General features: G+C 49.5%; 1 protein-coding gene across 1 annotated transcript in view; it reads left to right on the top strand.

The window, feature by feature from the left end:
• Positions 1 to 12,550, top strand: part of GTF3A (general transcription factor IIIA) — a 47,198-nt gene that overhangs the window by 15,374 nt on the left and 19,274 nt on the right. The gene's annotated exons all lie outside the window — the stretch shown is intronic.

Raw genomic sequence — 12,550 nt, 5'->3', positions numbered from 1 at the left:
AAAGGCGTGTCTCCACCTCGTCATAGAAAGGAGGAGTGAGTCGGCCCCGCTCAAACAACCCAGCCAAAGGGGTTTGGCTTGAGCGGGCGGAGAAAGAACGATCGGGGAGGTTCAAAAAGGTTAGAGGGAGGGGCATATATAACCCGCACCATGAGGCCCCGACCTCAGACGAGCTTCAGAGAGAGACGGGAGACGCGTCCTGAGACGAGCTTCAGAGAGAGACGGGAGACGCGTCCTGAGACGAGCTTCAGAGAGAGACGGGAGACGCGTCCTGAGACGAGCTTCAGAGAGAGACGGGAGACGAGCTTCAGAGAGAGACGGGAGACACGTCCTGAGACGAGCTTCAGAGAGAGACGGGAGACGCGTCCTGAGACGAGCTTCAGAGAGATACGGGAGACGCGTCCTGAGACGAGCTTCAGAGAGAGACAGGAGACGCGTCCTGAGACGAGCTTCAGAGAGAGACGGGAGACGCGTCCTGAGACGAGCTTCAGAGAGAGACGGGAGACGCGTCCTGAGACGAGCTTCAGAGAGAGACGGGAGACGCGTAAGAGAGGAGTCCTGAGAGCAAGCATTGAAAGAGAGTCCTGAGAGCAAGCAAGAGCAGTACCACGCAGCTTTGACTCCACCAGGCAGCGTTGGCTCCATCAGGCAGCTCCGACCCGTTACCCCACGGGAGCCAGATTGCGGTGGCATCGGTGGCCGTCGAGGTCCAGCCCGACGTCCCATGCGGGGTCAAGCTCCAGCCAGCTCCATGCCTTCCTCTCCCTCCAGCCATCCACCTCCTGCCATTCCTGTCATCATCCCCCGTGTAAGTGTGCTTGTAGTCTGTCTTTGTCTTGTCGTGGGGTATTAATTAAGACTGCATAGGTAAGCTAAGGTGCACTGTGTCCGCTTCTTCTTCTTCTTCTGTTTTTACTTTATTATCCTTCCTTCTCCTTGGTTCCTTTCATTGTGTAAATAATAGTAATAAATATAGTAGCATTTCCAACCCTTTTGCCTTCGTCTTCCTCTTCTTCACATCCTTGTCGTTTTGGTGATTTCCCAATTGAATACCGGTGGCACGATTTGGCCAACGTTTAAGGAATCGGGTCTAGTCTTGGTAAACGGCTCACGCCGCAGTTCGCTTCGCTCGGCACAACATCCATTACGCTGCGGCCGTGAGCGGGGGGTGTTCCTTCGTGTACCGGGAAGCGCTGGTATTTAGGTCATAGGACTTGTGGGCCGAAAACCCTACCCAGCGCCGACCGGGCGTGGCGTCATACCCCCGGGACCACGTCGGTCAGTAACAGACAAGGGGCTTAATCCCCCCTCGATAACGGGAACTGAGGCCGACGTGGTCCCGGGGGTTCCGTAACAATTGGTGTCTGGGAGTGAGATACGGACCTGAAGCGCTTAGCGCGCTCAAATTACGAGTGGGCCGAAATTTTGTTATAAAATTCAAAATTTGAAAATCGTGCCATGGATGGTCAAGACGACAGGATGCCGGTGGGGGAACTAGAAGAGGGGTTAGGGGTAACCCAGGACCAGAGGGAAGAAAAGGAGGAGAGCAAGGGTGAAGTGGTTGAGGGGGGATCAGGCGCACAAAATGGCGCCCTCGCGCATGTGGCTGGAGAGGCGCAAAATGGCCCCTCACACGAGGTTGCGGCAGCCGCGCCCGCAGCACTGGTGGATTCAAACCTTTTTTTGCTACAAATGGGGGCTCTTATGGAAAAAATGGGTGAGCGATTGGAGGGCCAAATGGGGGTAATGAGGGACGAAGCAAGGGGTACCAGTGAGCAATTGGGAGCAATGAGGGACGAAGCAAGGGGTACCAGTGAGCAATTGGGTGCAATGAGGGACGAAGCAAGGGGTACCAGTGAACGTTTAGACAATCAATTTAAGGGGTTAGACAATCAATTTGAGGGGTTAGACAACGGGATAAAAGAGGTAAAGAATGGGTTAACGGGGCTAGAAGATAGGATGGAAGACAAATTGCGGGCAATAGGGGAGCAATCCGCCCGGGAAATTAAACAAATGGGAGAGCAGATAGAGGAGGTAAAAATCGGGTTAGACACTAAATTGGATGCTCAGAGGAATGAATTGGGACAGATGAGGGCGGCACCTACTAAAGAAATGGAGGAGATGGGGGAGGAAATAAGACGAGGTGTAAGCGAGGAGGTCTCGGGGGTATGCGAGGAGGTAAAGCAAGGTGAGAAGCGTATGGAGAAAGAGGTGAGAAATGGAACGGCCAAGTTACAAGGTGGCATAGAGGAGTTGACGCAGGGGGTGGGACAGCTGACAGTGGGACAAAGGGAGTTGAAGGATCAGGTACAAAAGAATACGGCTGTGATCGAGGGGTTGAAGGCGACACAGAAGGAGATAAAGAGGGACGTAGCAGTAATAAAGAAGGAGTGTCAGACGGTACATGAGGGACTAACAACAAGGTTGGACGAGGTGACAGAGGCAATGGAGACGAAAGAACGGGAGGTGAGGACGCACATAGAGACGGTAAAGGAAAAATTAGAGGAAGAACTCGAGGGGGCGCACCGGGAAATGAAGGAGGTAAAGGAAAAATTAGAGGAAGTGGAAGAGGGGGTGAGTGAAATTAAGAAGAGACGGAGGGAAACTAAGAGGGAGATAAAGAAGGAGGTGATGGAATATGTACAAGGTCGGTGCTCAAATCGTGATGGTGTGCTCACTAACCAAATAAAGAGTTTGCAGGTGGCGGAGGAGGTGCGGAGACGAGGTGCCAAGGTGAGTGGCGATATACGCGGAAATGTGTATGGAGTGAGGGGAGATTCAGTCGGCTTGGGGGTTGGTTTGGACCCGGGTGTTCGTGAGAGGCCGCTGGTGAAGTGTGCGACAGGTACGGAGTGTATGGGCTGAGGAGGTGTGCGAGAATGTCCGACTATGGGGTGTGTGAGGAAAAAGTGCGCGCCGAGGAGTGAGTGTGCTGTCGAGAGTGAGTTGGTCGTAGCGCGTGTGCGGGGGGGGGGGGGGGGTACATGGAAGCGCGGGATGGGGAGTTTTACAAGGGATGTAACGGGAGAATGCACACCTATGGTGAGTGTTACGGAGGGTGTAACGGGAGAGTGTGCGCAAGAGAATGCGCAAGAAAGGTGTGTAACGGACGGGTGCATGAGGAAAGAGTGCGCTGTCAAGAGTGAGGGTGAATGCGCGACCGAGAGTGGTGGTGAAAGTAGTAAGAGTGACACGGAGCGTGAGTTGGTTGTGGCAGGTGAGAGAGAGGATGTACACCTGGAATGGAAGGAAGCACACCTGAGATGGTCGAGCGCGTGTGGGAATGCACACTGAAGTTAGTTGTAAAGCACGTGAATGGGTGTGCAAGTGAGTGCACACCCGTGGTTGTCACAGAGGATGTGACCGAGGAGGGGGCGCAAAGAGGTGTGTTGGTGAGGTGTGCGAACGACGAGTGTGTGCTAAGGGGTGCGGTGGTCGGGTGTGTGAAGAAGTCTATGAGTGAACCCGGAGGGTGTGTCAGGGAAGGTGCAATGACAAAGAGCATGGGAACGGCTGGATGTATGAGCAAGGAACGGGCTGCGGGGTGTAAGCATTCAAGTGGAGCATCGACGGTAACCGGGTTAGCGGTTAGATCGACGTGTAGCCGAAGCGAGCCCTCGGTTTATGCTGGGCAGCTTCGTGTGCCGCGGGGACCAGCGGGGATCGTAACCGCGGCGGTTTCGAAAGATTCGCCGTACGCGATCCACACCGGGCCGCGCTCTGAACGGCCGCGTCCGTGCTCCACTAAGCGGAGCGGGCGGCCCGGTAGGAAGGGTCGTCATGGCGACCCCTTTCTGTTGAGGCGTTCCGGCAGGGCGAGATCGGGCCATTGGACGGCTCCGTGCCGAGATGGTGCGTGGGATCTCGGCCCGGGTAAACCTCCTTCCCTGCACCGAATGCCAGACGAACCCAACCGCCGGCACCAAACAACCTGCATTCATTGCTCGGCTTTGCAAAGCCTAGCTTTAGAAATGAATTGGCGCACCGAGAGGCTCAAGTGAGTAGACGTGTAATGATGATAGTGTTTTGGACCCGAAATTGAAAAGCAAAATTTGATGATTGGCAAAGGATTGGCAGATTGATGATTGGCAAATGATTGGTAGTGATTGGCAAATTTTTAATTGGCTGTAATTTGGTGAGCAAAATTTATAGTGAGAGATGCCCGATGTGGTGGGATGGCAACTCTGCCATCCCTCACAGCGGGGGCAAAGGAGCACTAGTTATGGGGTTGGCAGTGAAAACTAGCCCGGGAGGGTTAGGATAATGATAGGGATCTAGAGAAGATGACCATAGGTAACGATAAGGTTAGGTAGTGACACCGATACCTGTAGTGGGGACGCAGGTAGATTAGTTTGGATTATAATGACGGAGCGCAATAATATAAGGGGCGACTGGGAAGCGCGAGTTTTAGCAGGGCACCAGGTAGTTCAGATGATGTCGTGTGAGTGTTGGAGGTGTACTCAGGAGTGTATTGTGAGAAGGTGATTGTGAGTTGTATTGAGCGTGGAAGTGTATGGAGCAGTGAGTGAGGAACAATTGAGATTGCACAGGTGTGCAACTGAACAGGTGGATGGAGCAGTGTATGAGTGAGTGATGGTGATGTGTGTTGTGTTGACAAAATTGTCCAGGGAGGAAGGAGGGTGCAGGTGGCACCAGGTGAGATTGCACAGGTGTGCAACTGCAGGTGAATGGAGAATGGTTGTGTGGAATAAATGGTATGGAATATATGGAGTATGGAATGGATGGTCGTGGAGTGAGTATGGTGGAAACTGTGGAGTGGGGTGGATGGTGCGAAGGTGTGGATGGGGGAAAGGAGGATGGACCCCGTCACGAATACCCGGGGAGGGTAGTTTAAGCGTTAGGTAGAGGGTACAGGTAAATTGTGGTTGGATATTGGCATCTGTGGTGCGTGTGTGGAAGAATGGAGTTTGGATGGGTGCATTGGTGACGTGGAAATGGCTGGGCGTGTGGCCTGTTAGTGTGTGTAGTTGAATGGACACTCCGCCACTGTGAGGATGTCGGCCAGGTGAGGCCGCAGGTGGGCTCTGGGAGCCGTTAGAGTTGTGGATGGGGCCCGAGGATCCGGAGGACGGACCCGGGTAGCCCAGTGCCAGAGGGCACCGAGTGGGGAGAGCGCCAGAGGGCCTTCCCCAGTAGATAGGTTAGGTTAAGGAGCAGGTAAGCTCGGAGGCAACTACAGTGGTGGAGGTGTGCAGGTGGGTAGACCTGCTGGGAGAGCCACACGCCCCAGTCCTGAAATTGTGCAAGGGCACAGAGAGTTGAATCGGGGGAGTGAGACCCCAAATTGAGGAAGCACCACAGTTTGGTCAATGGGAATTTGGTTCTTAAAACCGCATAGAGTAAGAGGGCCAATGGTTTGGCAGGGAAAGACCCCGGGTAGTGTAAAGTGTGTTAAAGTCATTTTAGAAGGTCGTTAGGATTGAGATCTCCTTGCACCATCTACATCCACTCACCTGAGATGACGTACCTCCACACCATGCCAGGTTGTTTTTATTATTTTTATTGTGCAAATGTTTGGAATGTGAGATGCATCATGATGTGGGTGTGACATTGTGCTTTGTGTTCCATCTCTCCCTCCTTATGAGGATTGATGATGAATTGGTGATGGCAAATTGTGGTTAAAGGAATTGTGGGGACGAATTTGGTGTAGGGAGATATGGGGAAGACGAGACATTAGCGACGAATTTGTAAATATGTAGATTGTTGTAAATATGGGGTAAGGGCAAGGGTAGAGTAGGTGACAGGGGGGGTGACGTACGGTAGGGACGAGCTTTTCTCCGCTCTGTCTCCATACGCACCTCGCCTTGCATTGCCTTTATTGATGTGTACCCTTGTGACCTTACCCCTCGCTCACCTGTCTTCTTCCCCCCCTCCCCCTTGTCTCCCACACGAGGACCGTGCGCCACTGGGCGCCGAGGGGAGCGTGCGAGAGTCCGCCATTGTGCGCCCGAAACTCTTGCAACCACAGCTGCCTGCATCGATGCACCACCTTATGGACCACATGTCTGTGGCTGAGCACCACTCATGGACCCCATGGGTTGGGGCATGGCCCCTCTGCTGGAACCGGCCATGAAGGCCCGAGATCTTGCTGGCGGACCTTGGTCACAGGGCACCGATGCCACACAGGTGAACCACAATAGTCGGCCCTGTGGGCCATAAATAAATAAAAACGGACACGTTTGGTGCATTTCATTTTATGTCCAAATAGGCCGCCAGCAAAGAAGTTGACAACATCTGGAAGGGAACAATAGCCAGCAGAGGGAGCCGAAGAGCAAGACACTACCAAGGGTTTGTTGGTTTATTTTTATTAATGAACTGTGGTGACTGTGCAGTATGCACCAAAGGGTGCTTTGTGGTGCTTGATGGTGTTTTGGGTGCTTTATGGTGCGTAGATGCAGGGCAGACTGTCTCCCCCCCAAAAGAACAATCACAGGTCCTGGGTTGCGTATTGTAAATTAAAGTAGCGTCAACTGTAAATAATACTCCCCCATCGTAAATGTATAGTTTGAAGACCATTCCGCAATTCGGTTAGCTGTGGGCGTAAATCTGTTAGGCAGGGTGCAATGGAGCAGCGGGACATATTTATTTGTGTTTTAAAACTGTCACACTCAGGGTCAGGTTAAATGTAGAGGGAACTACACCTACGTGCCAAACTAAAGTTAAGTTTTATAGGCCCGAGGACATGCCTGGAGGATGAGGGTGCAGTGTTGTGGATTTGAGAAATTGTTGTGTCAATTGTTGTGTAAATATCACCCTCTGTAAAATGTAATGAATTGTTGTAAATACCTCTAAGTGTAAAATATCAAAGGGCGTCCTCCTAGTTATTTCATATACCACACGTAGCCAATCATATATCCTTCTTTTACAGTTATCTCCTTATTCTATGTAGGTTAAGGCTCTGTTCCCACTAGTTGACATTCTCCATTGCACCAAATGAAATAAGGTAGATCCCCTTTCATTCCCAAAGCCCCATTCCCAAAGCCTCGATTGCCAACTGCATTCGCCGCCATTGCCATGTGCTCCGGCTCGGAGAAGAAAGGCGTGTCTCCACCTCGTCATAGAAAGGAGGAGTGAGTCGGCCCCGCTCAACCAACCCAGCCAAAGGGGTTTGGCTTGAGCGGGCGGAGAAAGAACGATCGGTGAGGTTCAAAAAGGTTAGAGGGAGGGGCATATATAACCCGCACCACGAGGCCCCGACCTCAGACGAGCTTCAGAGAGAGACGGGAGACGCGTCCTGAGACGAGCTTCAGAGAGAGACGGGTGACGCGTCCTGAGACGAGCTTCAGAGAGAGACGGGAGACGCGTCCTGAGACGAGCTTCAGAGAGAGACGGGAGACGCGTCCTGAGACGAGCTTCAGAGAGAGACGGGAGACGCGTCCTGAGACGAGCTTCAGAGAGAGACGGGAGACGCGTCCTGAGACGAGCTTCAGAGAGAGACGGGAGACGCGTCCTGAGACGAGCTTCAGAGAGAGACGGGAGACGCGTCCTGAGACGAGCTTCAGAGAGAGACGGGAGACGCGTCCTGAGACGAGCTTCAGAGAGAGACGGGAGACGCGTCCTGAGACGAGCTTCAGAGAGAGACGGGAGACGCGTAAGAGAGGAGTCCTGAGAGCAAGCATTGAAAGAGAAGCCTGAGAGCAAGCAAGAGCAGTACCATGCAGATTTGACTCCACCAGGCAGCGTTGGCTCCACCAGGCAGCTCCGACCCGTTACCCCGCGGGAGCCAGATTGCGGTGGCATCGGTGGCCGTCGAGGTCCAGCCCGACGTCCCGTGCGGGGTCAAGCTCCAGCCAGCTCCGTGCCTTCCTCTCCCTCCAGTCATCCACCTCCTGCCATTCCTGTCATCGTCCCCTGTGTAAGTGTGCTTGTAGTCTGTCTTTGTCTTGTCCTGGGGTATTAATTAAGACTGCATAGGTAAGCTAAGGTGCACTGTGTCCGCTTCTTCTTCTTCTTCTTCTGTTTTTACTTGATTATCCTTCCTTCTCCTTGGTTCCTTTCATCTATCTATAATTCCAGCAATCTCTGTGTGTGTGTGTGTGTGTGTGTGTGTGTGTGTGTGTGTGTGTGTGTGTGTGTGTGTGTGTGTGTGTGTGTGTGTGTGTGTGTGTGTCTGTGTGTCTGTGTGTCTGTGTGTGTGTTTGTCTGTGACCGCTGTTTCTCGACAACCACGGGTCCGATATACTTTAAACTTGCCAGGTATATTGCTGGGGACCCGAGGATGTGCCTTTTCAAGGTTTGAAATTAATCGGACAAGTACTTACCGAGCTATGGCGATTTAGCCGTTCGCCGTTCGCTTTGGCGTTGCGAATGGACCAAACCATTGCATGTAAATAGAGGGGGGGGTTCTGTGGTCGTTGCGAATGGACCAAACCATTCATGTAAATAGAGGGGGGGGGTTCTGTGGTCGTTACTGCCACGTGGTTTCAAAGTTTTTTTTTGTTGTTGTTGTTTGCACGCATGTTTTTTTGCACCCACGTACGGGCACGCCCTAGGATGTTTACACACACACACCCCTACACAAATTTTTTTTTTTTTTTTTTTTTTTGGCAAGGAACGGGCACCCACGTACGGGCACGTCCTAGCTTATATATAGTACGGGCATGCCCTAGTTGTGTAAATAATAGTAATAAATATAGTAGCATTTCCAACCCTTTTGCCTTCGTCTTCCTCTTCTTCACATCCTTGTCGTTTTGGTGATTTCCCAATTGAATACCGGTGGCACGATTTGGCCAACGTTTAAGGAATCGGGTCTAGTCTTGGTAAACGGCTCACGCCGCAGTTCGCTTCGCTCAGCGCAACATCCATTACGCTGCGGCCGTGAGCGAGGGGTGTTCCTTCCCGTACCGGGAAGCGCTGGTATTTAGGTCATAGGACTTGTGGGCCTAAAACCCTACCCAGCGGTGACCGGGCGTGGCGTCATACCCCCGGGACCACGTCGGTCAGTAACAGACGAGGGGCTTAATCCCCCCTCGATAACGGGAACCGAGGCTGACGTCGGGTTCCGTAACAATATGCATTTACCTTATTTCATTAAGATTTCCACTCATTTATTCACTGTGTAAAATACAAACAAGTTTCACAGCGCATCCCGATTGCCATTTGTTGAACGACGTGAAGCACGTCTTGTTGAAGTTGAGTTGAAAAGTCTAATTATCTACAAATAATCCAGAAGAATTCCCATGTTTTAAACATTTTAAGCATTCTAGGTGATCCGGAATGCCTTAACCTTGCTAGCTGATGCCAGTCAGCTTGACCCTATTCATTATGGTTGGATCAACCAAGATGGCACGCTCCTGCCCCTTAAGTCTCTGAAGCCGATCCCCACCAAAATTCTGACCCTGTGTGGCTGTAGTGGGAAGTGTAACTCAAAGCGTTGTTCCTGCAAAGCAGCAGAAGTTATGTGTGTGATCGACTGCCATAAGAAGGTTGTTGAGCCCATCTGTGTGAATAAATAAACAAATGCCAAGTTCCCACCTGAGCTCTCTTGTCTGGGCATCTGATTCATATCCCATTCATTTTTCGTCATAATTATAAGGAATATGGCTTATATACAGGTATTATATGGCACTGTAATGCAGCTATTTTTTTTATTTTTTTTCAGATTGTGTGTTCTAAAGAATGATTAAAATGTTCCAATTCATAAGTGAACAATGTGCATGCCGACGATATTGTGAGCCAAATAAAATGAGAAGTTGTAAAATAAACAAGATTTGAAAAAACTACATGGCCTACACGTATTCCCACAGTCAGTTAAGTTGCAAAACATCAGTAATTGTATCACTCATCAAACTTTGATAATTTGCTTCTCGATGTCTGTGAAACTGCGATTTTGGTCGTTTTTTGTGATTTCTGACCTTGACCTTGACCTTAGCATGTGACCTTGGCCTTCAATCATGAAAATGATGTCACAAATGGATTCCCCACACCCAAAAACCCATAAAACAAGGTATTACACATACTTCTATGGTGAATGGTTCCATTCGCAGCCAGTTCCAAAGAAGCACCTGTGTGATTTTTAAAGGTAAATGGTCCAATAGCTCAAATCAAGTTTCAAAATCTCTTGTGGATGAGTTGTATACGGGGTTATGAGCAGGGCCTGGACTAAAAAACCCTGCGTGTGCGTGATGAACCAAAGATTTCAAATTTTGATTCATCGGTCCATAAGACCTTCTTCCAGTCTTCAGTAGTCCACTGGCGGTGCTTCATAGCCCAGGCAAGCCTCTTTTTCTTATTTTGCCATGTTCGCAATAGCTTTCTTACTACCACTCGACCTGTCAAACCTGCAGCTCGAAGTCTTCTCCTCACAGTTGAAAAAGAGACTTGCTTACTTTGACCAGTGTTAAGCTGTGCTTGAAGCTGTTGTCCTGTGAGCCGCCTATCACGCAAGCTGTTGACTCTCAGAAACTTGTCTTCTGATTCTGTTGTGGCTTTGGGTCTGCCAGACCTCTTCCTGTCAGAGTTTCCTCCAGTTTCCAATATACTACTTCGTGCAGTGCAATATTGTCCAAATAATGATTCACAGGGTGTAATAACAGTCTGTTCCAATACTGCTTTTACACAGACAGGGGGTTTGTAATCAAGTAATCAGCAGAGGTTGGGACACCTGTAGGAATTGTTTGCATCAACTTTCAAGACTTAATTTACTTACATCGTTACAGAACAGCTGTAAGTTGTTAACCTATTACTTGTTCCCTGAAGAAGGCCTTTTTTTTTACAATATAACTGCAATTTACATTATTTTCCAGTTTTTGATAACCTAAACTTTTTTTTAACCTCGAGCAGTTTACTGCTTACCTTTGTACCATTTCAGGTTATTCACTTGACATTAAACTGCATACGTTTCAATAAAAACTGGAAAAATTGAGGTGTTCTAAAACTTGACCGGTAGTGTATGTTATATTGTTCAAAAGTTTGTGTTGATTAATCCTCGTTTTACAGCATGTTTTTTATGTTTAAACATTGATTTTGTTGAAAGTACCAACAAATCTATAGGTTTAATTTTATTGACCGTTTACATTTTTATTCCCGTGGGTGGGTGGGAAGGGGCCCCCATGGATTGCTTTGCCCAGACCACAATGCTCTTAAGACGGCCCTGGTCGTCGACCCACCTGACGTGTATGTAACAAGCTTATTATCCTCTTTCTGGAATTGAGTATTACAAATCAACAAACCGGCTCCATCAGCAAACTCCAAAATCCTTTCACCTTCTCCATTCCTCACACCATATCCATAACCCCCATGAACTCCCTCAAAACCGTTCATACTCCTTCCCACATGTCCATTTAGGTATCCTCCTACCACAACAACTTCCTCATCTTTCACGTTTTCCATCAGCTTCTCTATTGCACGCCAGAATTTGTCCTTCTCTTCATCGCTCCGACCAACCTGCGGAGCATATCCCGAGATGACGTTCACCAAGAGCTTTCCAATCATCATTTTCACCATCATCAACCTTTCACTCACTCTAGTCACACTCACCACACTGTCTACAAACTCCTCAGAAAACAGGACACCAACACCATTCACGCCTTCTGGGCACCCTTGCCACACAAACTTGTATTTCTGTCCCTGCCTACCCTTCACCATTCTCACACCACTTCCCTTCCATCTCGTCTCTTGCACACAACATATCTCCACTCTTATTCTGACCAATACTTCCACCACTTCTCCTGATCTCCCTGTCATTGTCCCTACATTCCATGTCCCAAACCTCAGAAGCCGATGTCCACGCGGGGCATCAGACGTTTCGTCGTCATAAATGGAGTGATTTCCACCCTTGCTTCGATCGGGTTCCCCACCTTGATTTTTGAAGAGAGGGAGTGAGATCCCCCATGGGGTACTTCGGGCTGTACCCTGCCCATATGTAGTTGTAATTGTCATGGTTCTCTTTTTGAGGCAATGTTTTTATGGCCGGATGCCCTTCCTGACGCCAACCCTTTTAGTCGCCTCTTATGACACGCAGGGATACGGTGTACCTATTCTAAACCGGGGTACCTGGTAGTTAGCAAATGATGTGAGTATTACATTATTTTGAAGTACTGCAAGTCTGCTGTCTGTCTCCAAGCTGTCTGTCACCATGGAAGTGAAGAGATTGTATTGAGACACTGGTTTATTCTATATGTTTCGAGTCAACCATGAACCAACCATACACTGCTTCAATCCAGTAACTTTGCAGTAAGGACAAAGGGATTGCAGTGTTACGAGTATTACCTCCGCCACCAAAGGTGGATGGAGGTTATGTTTTCACCCCGTTTGTCTGTCCGTTTGTTTGTTTGTTTGTTTGTGAACAAGATATCTCAAAAGGTTGTGGACGGATTCGGACGAAATTTGGCAAAGAGGTAGCGTATGTGACGAGGACAAAATTATTAGATTTTGGTGAAGATTCGGATCCGCTCGTGTAATTTTTAAAAAGTGATTCTTCACCATTGGGAGATACGGCCAAACACTATACGTAGCAGGATATCTCAAAAGCTTATGGACGGATTTGGACGAATCTTTGTGGACAGGTTGTGTGTGTGACAATGAATAA

This window comes from Myxine glutinosa, chromosome 12, assembly GCF_964187855.1.
Source record: "Myxine glutinosa chromosome 12, kmMyxGlut1.1, whole genome shotgun sequence".
Classification (NCBI taxonomy): domain Eukaryota; kingdom Metazoa; phylum Chordata; class Myxini; order Myxiniformes; family Myxinidae; genus Myxine; species Myxine glutinosa.
Note: the sequence above shows the minus strand (reverse complement) of the source record. Positions and strands in the feature narration are given on the sequence as shown.